This window comes from Schistocerca piceifrons, chromosome 4 (assembly GCF_021461385.2).
Source record: "Schistocerca piceifrons isolate TAMUIC-IGC-003096 chromosome 4, iqSchPice1.1, whole genome shotgun sequence".
Taxonomy (NCBI): domain Eukaryota; kingdom Metazoa; phylum Arthropoda; class Insecta; order Orthoptera; family Acrididae; genus Schistocerca; species Schistocerca piceifrons.
In genome coordinates, this window is record NC_060141.1 from 571,717,931 (window position 1) to 571,741,408 (window position 23,478).

A 23,478-nucleotide genomic window follows, 5' to 3' on the forward strand; every position below is an offset into this window, starting at 1 on the left:
TTTTTTATTTACTTCCTAATGAAAAATTTGATTATTTATTTCTCGAACGTAAAGAAGCAGTACAATTATTGTTTCGAAAAGGGATCTCGACAGGTATTCATGATCAGGGTTCCTCAGATTTTCAAATAAAATTCTGCTTTGTAAACGTGGAGAAATATCTCTCCATTTTAACACTGAAGAACAAGTTGTGGGAATGTCTTTGATTGTCAACAGTGTTGTGTAAATAGTATCGTTGTTGTTTTGGTGTTACGAAACGTCATTGTCAATCAAAAGCGTGAAGGTTTAAGAGGTTTGTTATAGCTGTGACAGTGTGTGATAACTGATGCTGGACTGGGAACGAAAGGTTATAAATAGGAAAAATGTTTCATTATTTACTGATGTTCCTGGCTCTATGTCACTGCGCACAGGCAGCAAGCGATTTCGACTTTGGAGACGCTCTAGCGCTTATATTGGGCTTGATTATTAGCATGGTTGGAATTTGCGCTTGCCTTGGTTGTTATGCAAGGAGAAGAAGCAACATGGAAACACTTTAATAATGATGACGTTCTTAACGAGGTGCGTTTTGTTACAACATGCACAGACCATAGTGTTTATTGTTACGAGTTTTACAGGTGTTACCTGTGACGTTACTATGTAATTATTCGATTACAGCCAATGAAAATTTTCATGATATATATAGGTTCAGACCTAGGACTTAACCTGTTTCTGTCTTCCTGTTTGCTGACTACAGAGGCTTAGTGCTACTCGCAGAGTTACGCGGGCGAAATTGGTTTTATTTTCGTTGTAAATAAGTTGGCGACATAAATACATACAACACGATTAAATCCCTCCACCCCACTACCTGTAACACAATGCCAAGTCTGCAGGGCGCAGTAAAAACAGTATAAAACGATAGTTTTTCAGAGTATAAGGTATTCTTGAATCAGATGACACACAATCATTATTGACGGAAGGTTGATGATAAAATCCATCTTCTATTTTTAACGGTCCATTTCATTAGCCACTTTATTGTCTTCGGGATTACTACTGGCTATTAAGGAACCTTCATAACTGCCACAAGGCTTGACATATTTATTGAGTTAAACGTATTACAAATTCAGTGGACACTGTATACTTTAATTTTCCATTCATTTCACTATCTTAAGTTTCTTAAACGAAGCAGCCTTCCATAAATACATTAAAATGTGGTTTATTATGTTATTTCACCTGCCTTGTTGCTCACATTTCAATACTGTGCAATACAAAGGCCCAGTCACTGGTAAAGGTGGTGGCAGACTTTGATTTATTGGTAGAATCCTGCGAAAGTGCAATCAGTTTACAAAATTGATTACCTAAAAAATCATTTGCGTTATGCATCCTAGAATATTACTTAAGTATGTGAGAACTGTACGAAGTAGGACTAACGGGAAATATTGGAAGTATACAGAGAAGAGCAGCATAAATAGTTGCAGGTTTGTTTGACCCATGGAAGGGCGTTACAGATGCTGAAGAAATTGAACTGGCAGGCACTTGAAGATAGACCCAATTTATCGCCAGAAAGTGTACTTGCATAGTTTCAAGAAACAGTTTTAAAAAGATTACTCTAGGAACATACTAAACCCCCTATGTACTGCTCCCATAGGGATTGTGAGGACAAGATTAGATTAATTATGATACACCCAGAGCCATATAAACAGTCAATCTTCCTGCATTCCCTAAGTGAATAGAATGAGAAACTGTAATAAATAGTACACTGGAAAGAACCGTATGCCATGCACTAGTCTGCAGAGTATGGTTGTAACTATAGACAGTTGTTCTACGAAGAGAAAAACAAGAAATCTCTCTAGATGGCCAGTTCTTTCCTACTTTTCAATTTCATTTATTGAGCTGTATTTTCCTTAAGACAGATCGGTTCATTTCTATAGGGAATAGCTTGTCAGTAACACTGGACTTCCCTTGAGATCTAGTCTGTGGTGATATACTGATCTGTAGTGTAGCATCAGGCCCAGATTAGGTTGGAAAGTTGTAATCTGGTTGTGATTTGGTGAAACCAACAGAAGTGACTGCAAAATAAAGTTTGTCGTAACAGGCTGATCTGTAGTGTAGGGGTATACTTTTGTGCCATATTTAACACTCGTTTTGTTTTATAAACTAAAGTGCTGATGTAAATTCAGTACCCACACTACCACTATTACTGTGATATTCATCCTCCAGAACACTCAAAACACTTCTGATTTGGTACATTTCTGCCTATATTTCCTTCCCTGTTATTTTAGTCATGTGTCATTGTCACCATTGTTAGACCTGCTGCCCCATCCCTCCTCCTCCATTTCTCTTAAATTTTCAGTGTGGAGGCCATGCAGGGAAGATTGCTTAAAGAGGCATATGTCCCAGGCCATGCAGGAAAGATTGCTTAAAGAGGCATATGTCCCATCAGTTGGGTTATTTCATCCTAAGCACATTATGAGAATGATACACAAATGTGCCAAAAATCCAGTAGAGTAGTCAACCTGATGATGTGAGCTGGGTTGTGAGAGGGTGTAAAGTACCTACATGGTGATGGCCCCCTGCCACACATGTATCACATGTTTCTTAAGGGCTGTCACCTCCCCATGAATATCCCATATGACATGTGCATCTATATAAATGCTCTGTAAGCCGTTATACAAGGTGTGATTCAAAAGTTTCAAGACTTAACTCAGAGCTAGAAATTTATTGGACATTTAAGTACAGCAGACTAAAATTCTTCAAAATATGATCCTTCAGCATCAACACTGCCAGCGCGTCTTCCATTCTTCGTAGCCCTTCTGGAAGGCCTCAAGCGTCATGCTGTCAAGGGCTCTCATCGAAGCCTGCTGAATGGTGTTGATGGAGTCGAATTGCTTCCTTTTTAGGCCTGTCTTGATTCGGGGAACAGGAAAAAGTCACTTGGAGCCATGTCGAGGTTGTAGGGTGGCTGCAGCAGTGTTGTCACATTGAACTTGACCAAAATTTCGGTGGCGGGGCGTGACTTGTGAGCAGATCAAGTTCAACGTGACAACACTGCTGCAGCCACCCTACAGCCCCGACTTGGCTCCAAGTGACTTTTTCCTCTTCCCCCGAATCAAGATAGGCCTAAAAGGGAAGTGATTCGGCGCCATCCAGCAGAATTCGACAAGAGCCCTTGACAGCATGACGCCTGAGGCCTTCTAGAAGGGTTACGAACAGTGGAAGACACGCTGGCAGCACTGTGTTGATGCTGAAGGACCATATTTCGAAGAATTTTAGTTCACTGTGCTTAAATGTCCATTAAATTTCTAGTTCTGAGTTAAGTCTTGGAACTTTCGGATCACACTCTGTATGTTACATGACGGAGTTTACCACAAAAGGTCATTTCCTCCATATGAGCCTTAGTTTCTCTTATCTTGTTTTTGCAGTCTGTATGTAAATTTTACATTGGTGGCAATAGAATTGTTCTACAGTCTGCTGCAAATGCCTATTTTCTAAATTTTCTTAGTACTGTTATCTAAGTCCTGGACATGTATAATAAACAAGTAAATCACCACAACACTTTGTTTTGATTGAACCAACTGGTAACAAATCTAATGGCGCACCTCTGACTTGCTGTCCTTTAATCTGGCATGGTGAGGATTCCGCGCACTTGGGCAGTACTCAAGGATGTGTTGCACTAGTGTTCTGCATATGTTCTATTTTATAGATGAGCTACACTTTCCTCAAATTCTCCCAATAATCCAGTTAACCATTTTCCTTCCCTACTACCGTCCTCATACTTGGCTTGCAATGTCATGCCTAGATATTTAATTGATGTAACTGTGTCAAGCAGTGCACTACTAATACTTTATTTAAAAAAAATACAGGTTGTTTTTCCTACTCATCTGCATTAACTTACGTTTTTCTACATTTAGAATGAGCTACCATTCATTACACCAAGAAGAAATTCCATCTAAGTCATACAGTACTCTTCTATGGTCACTCAGTTGCAGCACTTTGCTACTTATTAAAGTGTCATGAGCATACAGTCACAGATTACTGTTCATACTATCCCTCAGATCATTTACGTTTATAGAAAACCATAGTGCTCGTATTACACTTCCCTGGGACATTATTGATAATTTTCATTATATCATACTGGGTTCTGTTACATAAGGAAATCTTTGAGCCACTCACAGACCTGGGAACGTATTCCATATGCGCGGATTTTTATCAGTCTGCAGTGGGGCAACATGTCAAATGCTTTCTGGAATGTGGAATTTGCCTCCTCATCCGTGTTTCACAGGGTATCATAAAAGGGCAAGCTGAGTTTCACAGAAGTGATGCTGTCTAAATCTGTGCAGTTTTTTTTAGATAGAAGCGTTTCTGCCTCAAAGAAATTTATTACATTCAAACTGAGAATGTGTTGAAACATTCTGCAGCAAACTGATGTTACGGATAATTGTCCATTCTTTTACCCTTTTTGTGTACAGGAGTCGCCTACAGTTTTTTCCAGTCTCTTGGGACTTTTCAAGGTGCCAAACCAAATTGGGATTGCATCCATACCTGGTGACTTATTTGTTTTCATGTCATTCATTTGCTTTTCCATGCCAGGGATACCTATATCTATGTAGTCCATATTGGATCTGTGCAACAGTCAGATGGTGGTATGTCTGTATGATCCCGCTATGTAAATGATTTCTTAAATTTGAAATTTAAAAGTTCAGCTTTTCTTCTTGTGCGTGCTATTGCCACTCCAGACTGGTTGATGAGTGACTGGGTTGTTGCCTTTGACCCACTTAGTGATTGTACATGGGACCAGAATATTCTCGGGTTATCAGCAGCATTTTTTGCTAAGGTATAACAGTGGACGGCAGCCAAGTTTTGAAATTTTCTGTTCATCTTTCTCCACCAAGTGTCGGCAATAAATGAGATTCAGTCTACCTCCGGACACCTTGCTGTTGAGTCAAAGTTGATGGTGATTACTGCTCTCCTCCGGGTTGCAACAATTGGCAGCAGTTGCATTTCAATTTTACACATTGTTGCCCACATCAGCAGTTTGTAATACTTAGCAACATTGGAGGTGTCTGCCCTTTCTGTCACCACGTATAAGCAACCCCATCCTCTCCATGCTTTCCTACCACTGTCTGTCTCTGAACAGAAATGCATACTGGCATGTAACATGCACTGTAGGAATATGTCCCTATCATATCTGGGCTCAAGAAAACTCTTTCCACGCCAGATAGCCATTGTTGTGGCACTTTGGTAGCCATAGGGAGAACTATCATCAGAGGGGGTAGCACCAAGGTGGAGAAATTGTAATTAAAAGCATACTGTTTGACACTGGTAGGTATATGACTCCCGCATCCTCATCTGATAGAAATGGATGGTACAGTGCAGAAACATAACAAACCCAAGGTAAAGCCCCCCACCCACCCTCCCCTTTGCACACAGTGGGAGGGGAAATGATACACAAGACAGGGAGAGAAATATTCGCAAAGTTCCTGGCGTTTACTGTGGCAGACGATGAATCCTTGTTGGCTACAGAACCTTTATTCCTTTGTGAGAAAAACTGTAAACAAACTCAGAGGCATTATTTGGAAAAACAGACATAATGTCTGATAGGATAGCAGCAATCAGTGAATTTTACTATGTTACTTATAATCCATCTTGATTGCAAAATTTTTATTCATATGACCAGTTTCAGTTCATCTAGAACTATCTTCAGATCTGATATTTCGGTTACAGGAGTAAGCAGTCCAAATCCAGCAACTTTCACAGAGATATCAGATCTGAAGATGGTTCTAGATGAACCGAAACCGGTCATATGAATAAAAATTTTGCAATCAAGATGGATTATAAGTAACATTGTAAAAATCAGAGGCATTACTTTGATGGGGGAGGAAATGTGAAATGGCCTTATATTGATTGAAATGACATTCCTTGCTCGATCATGGGCCCTACTCTCCTGCAGTAAATTTGGTGACATTTCTGTTAGTCATGCCTCACTGGAGCTGTATTGTGATTCAAGGTGTAATTTTTCTATGGTGGACTACTTGCAAACCTAGAAAACCAAATTGTTTACATTGTTTGCTGTAGGGTACACATGGGAGTATTTATTTAAGCCTTTGATATTGAGCCGATATGAGAAAAAGTAAAAATAATGATATATTGATGTAAATGTTTAAAATGCAAGCATTTTCACCATAATTTTAAATTTGCATAAATGATCCAATGTGTAAATACTGAGAGCAGCTGGTACACAAAGCTTGCAAATAGCACCCACTTTGCACCAACTGTAGAGAGTAATCCCTCTGCTGTTTAAGACTTAACAAGAATTTAAGAAAGAACACAAGATGTGCGTGTACAAAACTCGTGATTGTCTAATGTACCAGGAAGCTAGAAAAAAGTATGATTGTCTCCATCCTGTTCAGAAGACAATAATTTTGCACAAAAGGTAACTAATCCAGCCTTTACAACAAAGGTGAAAGCTCTCATCACCACCCCCACACAATCAGTGCTAGAGACACTGGCAGCTGGCACACACCTCTTCACATGATGGAGGGACTCCTTGTTACACCCCTGCCCATCTCTTCTACATTTGCTCAGGAGACTTCAACCCCCTTATCCTCACACACATTCCCATACAGGAGTAATTTTACTGGCTGATATCCCCCAGTGGATGGTTGTTCACCCCCATGGTTCTAATCACCCAAGCCATTGTAGTCTTCATCCCATTTACAGCCAACATCCATGGAAGGTGCAGATAATTGACCTTTCTTTCAAATTCACAAGAAGAAAAGGAAAAAAGAGAAGATAAGACTAAAGCTGAACCCACATAATGGGTTGCTTTCGCAGCCGCCCCCTTTTGTGCACTTTGTCCACAAATACAGCATGATGTGTTCCTTATTGCATAGGATGTTTTAGACCTTTGTGCTGTCCAACAGGTTCAGCTGGTGCTGAATGAGTACAACAGTTCAGAAATAATTTATACTGATGGCTGAAGAGTTGATGACTGAGCTGTTTATGACTGGCTGAAGAGTTGATGACTGAGCTGTTCATGTCTTCACATATATTAAGAGCAGTGAACAATACAGCTTGTGGTATAGATGCAGCTTTTTCGCAGTGGATTTGGTAGCCGTTATGCTACTCACCACATTTGCACCCATGAGTCTTCCTTAATTTGTAGTGGCTCCATGCACAGCTTACAGACTGTAACTACTGTTACCCTTGACACTCATTGGTGCTCACTATTGATAATCTTCTCTGTGACCCTTTTGATGATGCACCTGAATCTCAGATTACGTTGAGATCTTGGGGAATTCACTTGCAGGCCAGTTAACCAAAGCAACTACCAAGAAGCATACCTTGGAAATAAGTTACCGGGACCTGAACAGTAAACCACTGCGTCAGCATCGCCTGGAGGCATGGAATATGGAATGGTGTTCAGTGGCCACCATCAATAAGTTATGATCCATAAAATAGTCCACGGCCGCGTTCAAATTTTCATTTAGAGCATTGTATTTTGCTAGCCTCACCAGAATAACAAGGATGCATCCTTAGACAAACTGCACCACCTTGTTGTAGGTGTGAACACTACCATCCCCTCCACCTCCCACTGGTAGCATGTCCCCACCAAAATTTTTACTGCTGTGCAACAAACCCTGAAACTAACTAATTCATTAGCCTTAGTCATAGCTATCTACACCCAATTGGCAGCCTAGGTCTTAATGTTTTAACTGACAGTATGATTATCTTACTTATGAATTTTCGTTATGTGACCTCGTCAGCTGTTGTCGAGGTCAAAGGGTACCTCTCACCTCGTGATCAGCCCTGAGGCTTCAGGCTGCCTCTGTCTGATGAACCAGTCTGATTCCTGGCCCTTTTAATCTCTTCAAGTTTTTGTATTTCTTGTTGGTGTAATCCATGTGTGTTATTTTACTACTTCCTGTCGTATTGGTGGTTTGATTTTCCCTTCACTCTTTTACACTGAACATTGGAGGGGATAAGCACTAGTAGGACGTGGAAGGCATGTGGGAATTCTGGGAGGGGGCTCTAGTTGCACTCGGTCAATGCACTTTCCCCACCTCATGCTATTTTATTGCCATTGCAAGGCTGTTTTACCTATATCCTTCCTTTTACTTGTTTCGTTATTCTAGATGAATTATTAAGAAACTATTTGGCTGACTACCCTTTTCCTTCTAGAGGAACTCTATTGACCGTGATGGAAGAACCGATGACCCCATAGTTTTACCCCCTAACCCAGATCCAATTGAACCCTTGCTACTTCCAGTAAGATGATAATTGCAAACTGTGATGATGCTTCTCTGACATGACAGCTATATGCTTATAGAGTACCTTTCATGATAAGACACAGTTTTTTTTTTTTCTCTAGGCATGTCATGTTCACTGCAAAACAGATTAGTGGAAGAACATTCTCTTTGTAAATAGAACCTGTTTGACCTAGCATGAAGAGAAGCTAGAATTAATTATCATGCATCAAACATACCTGAAAAGGAATGCTTTTGGATGAGACAGTGTCTATGTGTGTAGTGATCATTTTTGGTGGACATAGGCAGATCCATGTCTTTTCACATGAAACTGTAATTGTATAGGTCTTCAAATAAAACACAATTTGTGAGTACATCCTTATTCTTCTGCAATGACTTCATCGTGTAAGCTAGGAGGTGCCAGTTGGAACTGCTGACCTAAATCTTGTAGAACATGTATGGAATGCTATCTGGAGGCATCCTATTACTCACATTCGTGCTCAGACTGCTTTGGCATTGAGAGTGCCAAGTATGGCATTCAGTGTGTTCTGTAGAGCCGTTGCTCACCAACATTAAAAGAATCATGAATTATTGTAATTGCTGCATTGCTGACTCATGCAGGAACTCTTCATATTGTTATTATTTGTCTGGACTGCAATTTAAGTAAAGCAGTTTCGTTGGTGGGGGGAGGCTGAGAGAGAGAGAGAGAGAGAGAGAGAGAGAGAGAGAGCACCATTATCAGTACTCTAATAGGAAATCTGGGTAAAACATAGACAATGGGACAATGAAAACTACACTTGAGCAGTGCTTTAGTTTTCCTTATTTCTGTAAATCACTTAATGCCCATGTCAGAGAAGTTTCTTAAATATGCTATTTCTGTTTCTCTTGCCAGTACTCCTCTGGCAAGTCAATGCTTCATACTGGCAATGACTTTGATACTGACAAGACATCACACTCCTCTCTTCCTTTGAAAGAAGTAAAAACAAAAATGTTGCAAGTCACTATGTACGATGTAGAATGTATGTAAATGAATTAGCTAGAAGTATGGTATGATACATAAACATGTGGCTCTGTCACTTTATCCAACAAAACACTATGTGTGTAGATTCTGATACAGAACAGTTATTAAAGTGAAGTATGATTTTCAAAAGATAATCCGATAATGTGCCAAGTGGTATATTGTTAACTTAGCTAACTGAAAATGGATGTTAAGCTTTATTGGGAGTTACACATTCATTAACTTAAGCTACTGTGTACACCATCATGGCAGTCTCCTCTATCACAAATACTGTTATGTGAAAGCTTCCTTACTCAATAGGTACCAGTCCTAAGGGATACTCAAACTATGGCTCTCACTACCTTGGCTTACAAATCTGTTCCTTTTTTTGCCATAATAATTATCACTAATTTTAAGTATCTATTTCTTCTTTTTCATGGAAGTAACACATTACATGTATTAACTAAAAGTAATGGAATTAATTTTTAAACATATACTCTTGCAATATTTAACAAACTTTTAATACATTTTCTCTTTGACAGATCCGTGAGGAGGACAGCAGGACTACTAACCTCATAATTGAGTCTCTTTAAGTAATAATAATAATAATAATAATAATTAATAATAATAATAATAAAACGAAATCTTAAGACAGCCACCAGAACAAGCACAAATAGATCATGAAGTGACATACATGTTAGATATAGAAGAAAAATTTCAGCTGACATATATAGAATACAAAGACACAAATACAGATATTAGACCATTCTTGCATAGACCCCCAAATAACCAACAAATCAAAACAACAACTACTACTATCAAAACAATCATACACAACAAAATAAATGAAAACACAACTATGGAAGAGTTACAACTACTGGTTTATATAGGAGCACTCACTACACTAAATACACACTAGGCAGAGATCAGAACCAACCAACACACAGAAGAAACCCACTAAACCAGCATGGCAACACAGGCTATAGATCAGAATAAAAAAACTGAGAAGAGACATCAGACAGCTAAAACAATTTATAAGAAATGAAATATCAGACAAAAAACGAAAAAGGTTAGGTAAAATCTCACAACAAGAAGCGACAGAGCAATTAGATGAAAAGAAGCAGAAATTACAAGCATTGGCCAAACAACTTAGAAGATACAAAAAGAGTGAAAATAGAAGGAAACAAAAGAAGCAGAAATTACAAGCATTGGCCAAACGACTTAGAAGATACAAAAAGAGTGAAAATAGAAGGAAACAAAACCAAACATTCAACACAAACCAAAAGAAATTTTATCAGACAATAGATAACACACATTAAAATAGACAATCCACAAACATAACAGACATGGAACACTTCTGCAGCAACATATGGTCAAACCCGGTACAACATAATAGACATGCACGGTGGATACAAGCAGAAACACACACATACAAGATGATACCACAAATGCCTGAAGTGATAATTATGCTACATGAAGTCACCCAAGCAATTAATTCTACGCACAATTGGAAAGCCCCTGGAAAAGATAAAATAGCAAATTTCTGGCTAAAGAAGTTCACCTCAACACATTCACATCTAACTAAATTATTTAACAGTTACTTTGCAGACCCATACACAGTCCCTGATACACTTACACAAGGAATAACTTATTTGAAACCTAAAGATCAAGCAGACACAGCAAACCCAGTAAAATATCGCCCCATAACATGCCTACCAACAATATACAAAATATTAACTTCAGTCATTACACAGAAATTAATGACATACAACACAGAACAAAATTATAAATGAAGAACAAAAAGGCTGCTGCAAAGGAGCACGAGGATGTAAAGAGCAACTGATAATAGATGCCAAGGTGACATATCAAGCCAAAACTAGACAAAGGTCGCTACACTACGCATACATTGATTACCAAAAAGCTTTTGATAGTGTACCCGACTCATGGTTACTACAGATATTGGAAATATACAAAGTAGATCCTAAATTGATACAGTTCCTAAACATAGTAATGAAAAATTAGAAAACCACACTTAATATCCAGACAAATTTAAATAATATCACATCACAGCCAATACAGATTAAGCGTGGAATATACCAAGGAGACTCATTAAGTCCTTTCTGGTTCTACCTTGCTCTGAACCCACTATCCAACATGCTAAATAATACAAATTATGGATATAATATTACTGGAACATACCAACACAAAATCACACATTTACTATACATGGATGATCTAAAACTACAGGCAGCAACAAATCAACAACTCAACCAATTACTAAAGATAACAGAAGTATTCACCAATGATATAAATATGGCTTTTGGAACAGACAAATGTAAGAAAAATAGCATAGTCAAGGGAAAACACACTAAACAAGAAGATTACTTATTGGATAACCACAGCAACTGCATAGAAGCAATGGAAAAAACAGATGCCTAGAAATATCTAGGATACAGGCAAAAAATAGGAATAGATAATACAAATATTGAAGAATAACTAAAAGAAAAATATAGACAGACACTAACAAAAATACTGAAAACAGAACTGGCAGCAAGAAATAAGACAAAAGCTATAAGTACTTATGCTATACCAATATTGACCTATTCATTTGGCGCAGTGAAATGGAGTAACGCAGAACTAGAAGCATTCAATACACTTACAAGATCACAATGCCACAAATATAGAATACATCACATACATTCAGCTACAGATAGATTCACATTTAGCAGAAAGGAAGGAGGAAGGGGATTTATCGACATAAAAAACCTACATTATGGACAGGTAGACAATTTAAGAAAATTCTTTATAGAACGAGCAGAAACTAGCCAAATACGCAAAGCAATCACTCATTTAAATACATCGGCTACACCATTGCAATTTCATAACCACTCCTACAACCCTTTAGATCACATAACATCAACAGATACGAAGAAAGTAAATTGGAAAAAGAAAACACTACATGGCAAGCACTCGTATCATCTAACACAGCCACACATCGATCAAGACGCATCCAACACATGGCTAAGAAAAGGCAATATATACAGTGAGATGGAAGGATTCATGATTGCAATACAGGATCAAACAATAAACACCAGATATTACAGCAAGCATATTATTAAAGATCCCAATACCACAACAGATAAATGCAGACTTTGCAAACAACAAATAGAAACAGTGGATCACATCACAAGTGGATGTACAATACTAGCAAATACACCAGAAGACATGACAATGTAGCAAAAATAATACATCAACTACTTGCCATACAACGTAAACTAATAAAACAGCATGTTCCCACTTACAAGTATGCGCCACAAAATGTACTGGAGAATGATGAATACAAATTATACTGGAACAGAACCATTATAACAGATAAAACACCATCACATAACAAACCTGACATCATACTCACCAATAAAAAGAAGAAATTAACACAACTAATCGAAATATCCATACCCAATACAACAAATATACAGAAGAAAACAGGAGAAAAAATTGAAAAATACATCCAACTGGCTGAGGAAGTCAAGGATATGTGGCATCAGGATAAAGTTGACATTATACCAATTATACCATCAACTACAGGAGTCACGCCACACAATATCCACCAGTACATCAATGCAATACAGCTACATCCAAACGTATAAATACAACTACAGAAATCTGTAATTATTGATACATGTTCAATTACCCAAAAGTTCCTAAATGCGCTGTAATATATACCGTACAGTTAAAAGGAAGTCACACTTGATCAAGGTCCGCGTCACTATCCATTTTTAACCAGACATAATGTCTGGGAAAGGAAAGAAATAATAATAAATAATAATGAGCAGCAGCACTGCACTATTTCAAATATTGTATGTCTGAAGCTCTCTGTGTGGGTTGTACTGTTACAGGAAAGTTACTGTTTGTAATTATTTTAATTTTATTTTATTCCATTTTTTTGCGTATGTAGTTATAAATTGATCACTTTTGATCTATATCAATCCCTAGCAAAAAGTGTAAGATTTTAAACAGTTACATCTTTGACCATACATTTAATACATTGACCCAGTAGAGCTCCCACCCACCAGAGGCATCACTCTCTTCCCAACAAAGCAGAAATACATTTTAACAAGTTAAGAAATAACTGAAAGAAGCATCTTTTGCAATCTTCTATTTACAGAAGCAGGAACAGTGAGCCATATCTGATCCTCTACCATGTTACATGTATGTATGGTCATAATTTGTTGAGTGAATGTTGCATTTTGGCCTCTTTGAATGATAAGTAGTGTACACACATTTTAAGAAATGTTTTATTGATGTCACACAGTCAATCAAAAATGGCAAAATCTTGTCCAAAAATAAAACACCTATTTTACACCAGCTGTTTCAAAACTCTTTTGTATGAAGTTGAAAATGTGCCAACAAAAACAAATACTGTAAGACATATTTGTATTGTAGGCCTTTAAAGGAATCAAACCAGTTTGCTTTTATTCACATTAATTTGCAACATAAATGGTATTTGTTTAAGGTAACTCCTTCATGTCTGATATATTAATACACACTGATGAGCCAAAACATTATGATTCCTGCCTACCATGAGATTGCATACTGCCTGATGGCATTGTAGTCACATGACACATGGTAAGAAAAGTATACAAGTTAAGCAGAGATGAATGGAGAATCATTTTAGTGACAATATGAGCCACAGAAGGCAAATCCACTAATGTATGCAACTTTGGAAAAGGCAGGTTGTTATGGCCTGGCACCTGAGTACAAGCGTCTTGTAAACAGAGAAGTAGCTTCCACATGCTATTGTCATGAGTATTTATGGAAACTGGTGAAGGATAGTGAAACCATGAGTAGGCAACAAGAAGTTGGATATCCACACCACATCAAAGAACATAGAAGTCAGAGGCATGCCTGCACTGTTAAGCTTAATGGTGGCAATCTGTGGCAAATCTAACAACAGACATTAGTAGCAGAGGCACAGGTGTTTTGTAGTGCCATTCACATTGCTGAACATTGGGCTCTGCAACAGGTGACCCCTGTGTGCTCCCATGTTGACCCATCAACATTGTCAATTACGATTGCAGTGAGCGAGTATCTTTGGCATTGGACTGTAAAATAGTGTAAACACATCACCAGGTCAAATGCATTATAATTCTTGTTACACTACATGGATGGTTGTATCCAGCAGTGCCAACATCCAGGCAGGTAGCTGCTCTAAACATGCCTCATGCCACAAATGCAAGCTAGGTGAAACCAGTAATATGCTATTCACTTCATCTACAGTGGGACCTGTGGTAATAATCAAAGGCACCATGAGAGTACGGACTAATTAACATCATTGCAGACTACTTGAACCCTCCACGCTTGATGTCTTCCCTGATGATGGAGGTATCTTTCAGCAGGATAACTGTCCAAATCACAAGGCCAGAACATGCTACAGTGGTCTGAGTAGCGTGATAGTGAACTAACGTTAATGTATTGGCTCAAATTTGCCTAATCTGAATCCAACAGAACATGTCTGCGACACTATAATACCACCAGCCAGTAATTTATAGTAATTATGTGAGCCATGTGTAAACATACTGTGCTACAAATCTCAGGAAACCTACCAAGGCCTTGTTGGTTCCTCCAGTGCAGATCAGACGTGCACAACTACTCGCCAGTTACGCAGCACACATTCGTAGTGCTCCTGAGCATCCGAATTACGATCTCCTTTTCCTCTCTACGGCAGTCCATCTCCCATATCAGCAACCCAGATTGGGGCTAACGATTGCGGTTCGTGTGCTCGTGTTCTCTTTGAACTGGAGTCCTTCCATTTACCACCTCTTTTTGTGGTCCATTCACATATGCCTCCATGGTGTACACCTTGGCCACAGCTTCGTCTGGACCTGTCATGTGGCCTTAAGGACTCCGTTAACCCTGTGACTCTCTGCAGTCACTTCCTCTCGATTCTTGATGTGTTCCGGTGCTCTGAAGTGGTTTACACCGATGGCTGATGGTCACATAGGCTTTGCGTACGTTCACGATGGCCATATTGCACAGCATTCCTTACCTGATGGCTGCAGTGTATTCACTGCAGAGCTGGTGGCCATTTCTCGTGCACTTCAGTATCTCCGTTCATGGGACCCCTGGTCACGTCGGAATCCTAGGAAATGAACTTGCTGACAGGCTGGCCAAACGAGCTACACGGAAACCACTTCTGGATATGGGCATCCCTGCAACTGACCTGTGTTTGTTATTATGCCACAAGGTTTTTCAGCTTTGGGAGACGAAGTGGCAAAATTTCAGTACGCACAACAAACTAAGAGCCATTATGGGGACCATGAATGTGTGGAAGTCCTCAATGAGGGCCTCTTGCAGGGAATCCGTGGTTCTCTGCCAGCTCCGCATTGGCCATGCCTGGGCGACCCACGGCTACGTCCTGCGCCGTGCAGACCCACTTCAGCGCCCGGTTGACAGTGGCCCATATTCTTCTGCTCTGTCCTCCTTTGGCTGCCCTGTGTGACTTCATCTTCGGTTGCCGGACTCGTTATCATTGATTTTAGCAGACAACGCCTCATAGGCTGATTTGGTTGTACATTTCATCTGTGAGGGTGGGTTTTATCATTTGATCTGAGTTTTAGTGCATGCCCCTTTTCCCTCTGTGTCCTTCACCCTAGTGCTTTTAGGATGGAGTTTTATTGTGTAGCAGGGTGACTGCATTTTCCGTTTTATTTTCGTGGTCAGCCAGCCAATGTAATCTGCTTCTGTGTTTTACTCTCTCCTAACTGTTTCTTGCATCTGTCTGTTGTTTCCTTGTCCTCTTTTGTTCCTTTTAGTGTTCGTTACCTTTCCTTCATTCTAGTGGTCTTTCCTTTCTTTACATTTTGTGTTATATATCTCGTCTGTTCTATTATCATACTTGTGGCATTGTTTTATTAGGAACAAGGGACCGATGACCTCATAGTTTGGTCCCTTTTCTCCTCTTTTTAAACCAACCACCCAACATTGTTGATTCCAAGCCACACAGAGTTGTTGCTGTATTGCATTTCAAAGGTGGACCTGTGTGCTACCTAGGAGGTGGACATAATCGGTGTAAACCTCAGTTATTGTGAAACAATTGTAGAAACTGCCTTTTATGTTATAGTTTTATAACTAAATATGTATATGTAGTATGTATGTTCCTTCTATGGCTAAATTTGAAGATTTAATTGTAGTGTGAGCAGAATTCAAAAACATTTGTAAAATTGCCCATGTAGTTGGTCACGTGAATAATTTATAGTCCAGAATGAAGGGAGAAAGGAAGATTGGATGTAATGTCCTGTCGACATTAAGGTCATTAGAGGTGCATTGTGTCAAGTTTGGGGAAGGAAATTGGCTGTGTCCTTTCAAAGGAGCCATCCCATCATTTGCCTGGAGTGATTTAGGCAAATCACAGAAAACCTCAATCTGGATGGCCGGATGCGGATTTGAACCATCATCCTCCTGAATGCAAGTCCATTGTCCTAACCACTGCATCACCCCGTTCGGTGCATCCAGAATGAATTTTCACTGTCCAGCAGCATGTGTGCTGATTTGAAACTTGCTGGCAGATTAAAACTGTGAACTGAACTGGACCTGGGTCCACGAAATACATAATTCTTATGTTCAACTTCTGGTGGTCTGACACACAGTTTTAATTTACTTGAAAGTTTCAAATTCTGTAGTACTGAATAACACTGCCTTGCACAAAAATAAGTTGATACTCTTCAAAAAATGTTTATTGAAGCCACCAGTATTGGTTGTAACCAGATGAATCAACTGGTATTTTCTCCATAATGCCTAAAATAGTCCATTTTCATTTTCTGTTGGTCTCATATTCTTACAGTTATACATCCTGTTTGCACTTTGATGTTGTGTCCTGTTGCCATTTATCATTCAATCTGTAATTTCCATATTTAGATTTAGTTTTCCAATATTTTCTTATGTCTCATAACTGAATTTCACCATTTAAATTGCTATTAGCATAATGTTGCCCTTCCAACCCCCCCCCCCCCCCAAACTCTTTCTCCCACACTTTTTTTTTTCCATAGTGTTTCCTCTTTGATCCTCCACCATCCATCCACCCCTCATAATACTCTGCTGGCTAATACACTGCATGTAGTACCAGCATTGCATTATAATTTTGTTGTGCTATTAATTTTTGAAAAGAAAATGGTAATGTGTGTTTTATAGATGCCTCAAATTAAAGTTTTGGTTAATAGATACTCTGGTCCTAATCAGACATTTGACAAATACCAGAACTGCCTTTTAACTGTGTGTATCCCATGCAAGTTTTTCCCTCAGTGCAGATCTTTATCAAATTCCTTTTTTTTCTTCGTTTAATAGTACAACATGAGTAATATACACTCCTGGAAATTGAAAAAAGAACACATTGACACCGGTGTGTCAGACCCACCATACTTGCTCCGGACACTGCGAGAGGGCTGTACAAGCAATGATCACACGCACGGCACAGCGGACACACCAGGAACCGCGGTGTTGGCCGTCGAATGGCGCTAGCTGCGCAGCATTTGTGCACCGCCGCCGTCAGTGTCAGCCAGTTTGCCGTGGCATACGGAGCTCCATCGCAGTCTTTAACACTGGTAGCATGCCGCAACAGCGTGGATGTGAACCGTATGTGCAGTTGACGGACTTTGAGCGAGGGCGTATAGTGGGCATGCGGGAGGCCGGGTGGTCGTACCGCCAAATTGCTCAACACGTGGGGCGTGAGGTCTCCACAGTACATCGATGTTGTCGCCAGTGGTCGGCGGAAGGTGCACGTGCCCGTCGACCTGGGACTGGACCGCAGCGACGCACGGATGCACGCCAAGACCGTAGGATCCTACGCAGTGCCGTAGGGGACCGCACCGCCACTTCCCAGCAAATTAGGGACACTGTTGCTCCTGGGGTATTGGCGAGGACCATTCGCAACTGTCTCCATGAAGCTGGGCTATGGTCCCACACACCGTTAGGCCGTTTTCCGCTCACGCCCCAACATCATGCAGCCCGCCTCCTGTGGTGTCGCGACAGGCGTGAATGGAAGGACGAATGGAGACGTGTCGTCTTCAGCGATGAGAGTCGCTTCTGCCTTGGTGCCAATGATGGTCGTATGCGTGTTTGGCGCCATGCAGGTGAGCGCCACAATCAGGACTGCATACGACCGAGGCACACAGGGCCAACACCCGGCATCATGGTGTGGGGAGCGATCTCCTACACTGGCCGTACACCACTGGTGATCGTCGAGGGGACACTGAATAGTGCACGGTACATCCAAACCGTCATCGAACCCATCGTTCTACCATTCCTAGACCGGCAAGGGAACTTGCTGTTCCAACAGGACAGTGCACGTCCGCATGTATCCCGTGCCACCCAACGTGCTCTAGAAGGTGTAAGTCAACTACCCTGGCAAGCAAGATCTCCGGATCTGTCCCCATTGAGCATGTTTGGGACTGGATGAAGCGTCGTCTCACGCGGTCTGCACGTCCAGCACGAACGCTGGTCCAACTGAGGCGCCAGGTGGGAATGGCATGGCAAGCCGTTCCACAGGACTACATCCAGCATCTCTACGATCGTCTCCATGGGAGAATAGCAGCCTGCATTGCTGCGAAAGGTGGATATACACTGTACTAGTGCCGACATTGTGCATGCTCTGTTGCCTGTGTCTGTGGTTCTGTCAGTGTGATCATGTGATGTATCTGACCCCAGGAATGTGTCAATAAAGTTTCCCCTTCCTGGGACAATGAATTCACGGTGTTCTTATTTCAATTTCCAGGAGTGTATTTGTTGTTAAATTAATGTTAATTACTGATAATTGTTTCTTTTACAGGTTTATTGGCATTAAATGCAGCACATTGTGATTATGGAAGAGAAAAATGTGATGTGAAGAATTGAGAAGTAATTTTTACACTTCACTCAACTTTATGGCTTTTCTTTGTGCCTTTAATGAATGTGCCTGAACAGTGGAATGATTTAGCAGATACTTGTGGAAAAATTGTAATTTCTCACCTTTGAATACAATTATGTGTAGACATGTCAGCTATAGTTTTAATTCTGCACAACTGGATATCCAGTATTTCTTTAGTGTTAAGTTACAGTGTGCCTAGAAATATTGTACGCCATGTTACATGACATGTGCATTTGATGTGATATAACATTTTGATTTTTACTTTCAATAAAAAATGTAATTTGTTAAACTTTCTTGTACTGCTGGTCTTATATATAAAATTTTTGTTTGTATTGTTAGGAACAAATGTGAGGTAACGGGAGCATGCAGCGTAATATTGATTGTTAGTTTCAGTAGAGTGGCTGGTGAAAATTAATCAGCAACCACTGTGTCAAGTACCTATGATTCTTTATTATTAATATTCTTACACCTCAGATAGACAAATGTTCGTCCTGACAATTTTTCTAATTTGATCTTCTAAATGAGTGGTAGCCCAGACATCTGTTTGTTCAATACTTAATCATTAAAAGATTACAATGGAGTATAACAACAAAAATAATCAATTTTTTGTAATATAGTTGGATGGATAAAATATCTACTCGCCAAGCATCAACAGGAGAACACACATTAAAAAAAGGTTTTACGGATGCAAGTTTTTGGAGCCAGTGTTGCCTTCTTCTGGCGGAAAGGTTGAAGGAGAAAGAAGAGGGGTGAAGGAAAAAGCCTAAGGAAAAGGGGTAGAGTTTGGAAAAGTCACCCAGAAACTCAGATCAGGAGAGACTTGCCATGGGAGACTTATCGCATCTGCAAGTCTCCCCTGACCTGAGGCTCTGGATGATTTTTCCAAAATCTACCCATTTTCCTTCACCCCTCTGCCTTCCTCTTCAACCTTCCTGCCAAAAGAAGAAACCACTGCCTCCAAAAACTTGCATACATGAAACCTTTTTTTTTTTTTAAATTATTTTTATATATGTGTGTATTCTCCTGCCACCGCTTGATGAGCAGATTTTTTTATCTATGCAATTACATTTTAATGGGGTATGTGTTGTCTTCACATTTACCTAAGCAATCCACCAAAGTCATTGAAGATCTGTGTAAAGCAAGACCTTCGGACAATATGTGTGGAGCAGATTCCAATATGTGGAGCAAACTGTCATCATGCATGTTAAAAACGCCCAAAGATATTTTCAATTTTCTGGAATTCAAGAGGAGAATACTCTAGATTTAATTTGTAAGATATCATTTCACATCATCTCTTACCACCCTCGTAATTACTTATAAATTTTTGCTGATGTGACTAAGAAAGAGAACAAAAGTGGCTGCATAGTGGTTTACTCAATCATATCTTAAAGATCCATTTTCCAAAAGAGTTTATAGCTTGTGACACAGAAGTAAGTGCAATTTTGAGGGAACTGGAGCAGATGGTACATATTTGGCTGCAAAATGTCTCATCTGCTCAGATTCCCTGCACCAAAAGCTGGAACTTATCAGTTACATTCAATGCAGTCATCTCCATCTACAGGATGTTCTACTAAATGTCAGGAGATGAGGGAACACTGAACAGTTAATTGCTGGATGTAGCAGCCAAGTATCTACAGGGGCAAGCTATATGCTTTAACATCCCTAGCCTAGTGTATTTTAATTCATAAGACAGTGGGTGCAAACTTAACTTAGTTACCCAAATTTCTTGTGTCCGTGTGTTCAACACACAAATAGTTTTGGATGGCAGATTTATGTGAGTGTGGGTGCTCAAGATACAAAAATGGCTCTGAGCACTATGGGACTCAACTGCTGTGGTCATAAGTCACTTAGAACTACTTAAACCTAACTAACCTAAGGACATCACACACTTCCATGCCCGAGGCAGGATTCGAACCTGCGACCGTAGCGGTTCCAGACTGTAGCGCCTTTAACCGCTCGGCCACTCCGGCCGGCCGTGCTCAAGATACCTGAGTTATGCCTCATTGTGCATGGAAATACTACTCTGTATGATTCCCTCTTTCAATATTTTCTCTAGTTATCGCAGCAATGAATCAGGTTAACAGAATGGTGTTGCCTTTATGCTTATGTACCATTAACAAAAATACAACATTTAAAGCATTAGAAATCAAACCTCAGACTTCCAAAACACATGAATGATGACAAGGAAAACCAAATTTCTTCTTACTGTTGTACATTAGATGCTGAAATAACTGAAACCACATAAGATAGTATGTTCATGTTGGTTTCCAGATCACAATTGCTACTGCTTTCATTTTCACTGCAATGTAAAGGTTGTCGCAAAAGAAAGTCTCTATTTTATGTGTCAGAATAAAATAAATCAACAAAATCTTTATTTATTATTGAAATATACAGTTTAGGAATTTACTTCTTAAAAATGTCATTTAAATGCAATCCAGCACACTTACAGCACTCATTTAAATGATGAGCAAATTTTGTTTGATGGCTCAACATGTAAACATTGGGATGGTTGCCACTTTGCTGTGGGTATTTTCTTTCAACAGCTCCAGAGAAATCAAATTATTGACATAGACTTTAGGTTTGTCATATCACCATAAGAAAAAATTCCATTGGGCTCAAATCTGGACTGTGTGGTGGTGACTTTGTCACTCGTCCTGGAGGTCAATTTGCCAATGAAAATTTCACAAACTACAGGATAGACACATTCGATATGTGTGCTGTTACTCCGTCTTGCTGAAACAATGTTCTTTGGTCATAATCAGGAAATGTTTGCAATTTGGGCACCAAAAAATCGTTTAACATTGCCACATAACATTCCGAATTCACTGTAACTGCAGACTGCACTTGTCCATGAAAAAGTATGAGACAGTTATTCTTCAGTCCGACAACACAGCCCATACTGTAACTTTTTGTGAAAGAAGGTGTTTCTCATGCTTCTGTTTAGGAGTTGGTGCACTGCAATTGTGACAATTTTGCTATTAAGTGACTGTTCACATGAAAATGAACCTTGTCAGAAAACAAGATGTTAAATGAAAGGCACTCAGTCATACCATTAATAAACTACAGCCTATGCCTGGCACCCTAGGCTTTAATTCTTGCACCAATTGGATTTTATAAGGATGTAGATTAAGGTCTTTTTGCAGAATTTGGTGCAGCAATGACCTATGCACATCTAAAGAACTTGCACACTTATGAATGGAGACATTAGGAACATCCCGAACAGAACGATTTACTCTCCACAGATTCACCCGTTCTTGATGAGCTTGGTCATCCAGCAGCAGAGAGGAACTTATCCTGCAACAGATCTTTTATTTTTGTGGGCACTTGTAGTCTTAATCTCCACAATTCTATTTTTCCTTCTTGCCTCCCCACTCTTCCAGTGTTACCACACATTCCAACACAGCTCCTTTTTGATACATTCATTACCTTATTCAATATCCTTCCCCACTTCTGAGTATTAGTTCTGCTATTCCAAACAGAAATTGCTGTAGCATAAAACAGTATACTTTGTTGTGATCTCAGGAGTAACTAGGAAAGAACCTTAACCAGCAAAGCATGGAAGCCTTGGTAAGCTTAATGTAACGTATGAGGCTAGAGGGTCATTTGTAGAGTTTTCCTACATTCCTCAGGTCAATATACTCCCTTAAACATGATGTTCCATTCACACTCCTAATGATTATTATGGAGTATGTATGCATCTTATGTGAGTAACTGAGTGGTTATGAACACAGAAATCCTATGCAGTGATTAAACATTATACTCCAGACTTTTTCCAGCATCAGTACTCTTTTCCCTTTAAAATCAACTTACTCCTCTATTGTAGGAAGTGAAAGATTCGTCCGTTAGATACTATTTCCTATCTCTCTCTATAGAATATTGCTTTCTTCAGAAGCCCTTTACTCCTCAAAACATCACCCCACAAACCATTACTATCAAACAGCTCTTTCAGAGCATCCAACTTTCTTGTAGTCTCTTCTGAAACAATCTCACAGAAGACCCTTCTACTCATTATACATCAAAATTCTAACCTCTCAAATATCACACACTATATGAACAGTATTTTGTCTTCCCTTACAGCTTGTCTGTATGTAACCCATCATGATCACTATTCATGTTACAATATTTTAAATAGTTTGTCAAATAATCTGCTAATTACTTAAATCATTACTGCTAGGACAGCCTCCATTTTGATTTTCTCTACTTGTTAGGGTTTCCTGACTTAATTAACACAATACAAAATCCACAGCAGAATTAAACTGCAACTATACGTAAAGAAATTGGTACATTACCAGGCAGTAATCATTTTCAGTAATTAGTACAACTCTCACACTCATTAATTCATCTCATAAAAATCACTATTAGAT

The 23,478-nt window shown here is 39.5% G+C and overlaps 1 long non-coding RNA gene across 1 annotated transcript; it reads left to right on the forward strand.

The window, feature by feature from the left end:
* Positions 1–121: 121 nt before the first annotated feature.
* Positions 122–19,403, forward strand: LOC124795440. The gene is made up of 2 exons (XR_007016696.1): positions 122–555; positions 19,037–19,403. It is a non-coding gene; the product is annotated as an uncharacterized LOC124795440 (long non-coding RNA).
* Positions 19,404–23,478: the final 4,075 nt, after the last annotated feature.